Below are 1648 nucleotides of genomic sequence, written 5' to 3' on the forward strand. Positions count from 1 at the left end.
TGTGTCAGGAAGCAGAGCCCTCTAAGTAGGAATTATAAAACTTGGGATGTACACAGGCATCACCCAGGAAACCTTGAAGAATCCTATGCCTATGGCTGGACCTAGAGGGTGTGATGCTCAGTGAAACGAGCCAGGCAGAGAAAGACAAGTACCGCAGGATCTCATGCATCTGTGGATCTAAAGAACAGAACAAACAAACAAACCAAAGAGCAACAGACTCAGAGAACAGACTGGTGGTTGTCAGATGGGTGGGGCTTGGGTTGCTGAGTGAAAAAGGGGAAGGGATATTAACAAGTACAAATTGGGCCCAGGCCATGTGGCTCAGTGGTTGAGTGTCGACCTACGAACCAGAAGTTCATGGCTTGATTCCAGGTCAGGAGCAGGGTACATGCCTGGGTTGTGGGCTCGGTCTCCAGTGGGTGGCATGCAAGGGGTAGCTGATTAGTGGTTCTCTCTCATCACTGATGTTTCTCTCTCTCTCTCTCTCTCTCTCTCTCTCCCTCTCTCTCTCTCTCTCTCCCTTCCTCTCTGAAATCAATAAAAATATATTTTAAAAAGTGCAAATTGAAATCACAGAATAGTCACATGATGTAACGTACAGCATAGGAATATAGTCAACAGTATTGGGAGGGGGACAGAAGAGATTAACCAGAGCACTTATATGCACGCATGCATCACCCATGGACACAGACAGTATCGCCGTGCAGGCCTGGGGAGGAGGTGGGAGTGGGTAGAGGGAGTCCATGGGGGAAAATGGGGGACATTTGTCATACTTTCAACAATAAAGATAAATAAATTCCCCCCAAACAAAGCAGTATTGTAATAACTATGTATTGTGTCAGATGGGGACTATCTGTTTTTGAAGGAATCACTTGGTAAGGAATAAAAATGTCTAACCACTACACCATCCACCTGAAACTAATACAAAATAATATTGAATGTCAAATTGTAATAAAAAAAGAGGAATTGCATGCCTAGGGGGAGCTGTAGATCAATGAGTTAAATGGGTGTCTCCAGCAATAGGTTCCAGATGTCAGTATATTTCAAGCTCCCCAGGAGACTGCTGAGAACAGTGAGAGTGGGGAACCCTGTGACATAAAACATGGTTCTCCACTCAGGGCCATTTTCCCCCTAAAGGGAACATTTGGCCATATGTGTAGACATAATTGGTTGTCACCAGTGGGGGAAGGGGGGAGAGGAGGCAGTGTGCTGCAAGCATGTAAGGGTTAGAGGTGTTGGGATGCTAGCACCCAGGTACCATGGATGCCGCTAACTATCCTACAGTGCACAGAATGTCCCTTTCTTTCCCCCAAGAGAGTCACCCAGCCCCCAGTGCTGCTGACCTAAAGGACAGTAGGGGTTTCAGTATATGAATGTGTGTAAGTATGTTTATAAATACAACTATGTGGGAAAAAACATTATAAGTAGGAATTAAAAACAAAACAGAGGTTACACAGTGATTTAATATTGTGGAGGACAGGCGAGAGATGCAAATTAAAACCACGAGGAGGGATCACCTTGCACCTGCCAGAATGGCAACCATAAACCAACAAACGACAAGTACTGGCAAGGATATGGAGAAAAGGGAACCCTCGTGCACTGCTGGTGGGAATGCAGACTGGTGCAGCCACTGTGGAGAACAGTATGG

This window comes from Myotis davidii, unplaced genomic scaffold (assembly GCF_000327345.1).
Source record: "Myotis davidii unplaced genomic scaffold, ASM32734v1 scaffold1157, whole genome shotgun sequence".
NCBI lineage: Eukaryota > Metazoa > Chordata > Mammalia > Chiroptera > Vespertilionidae > Myotis > Myotis davidii.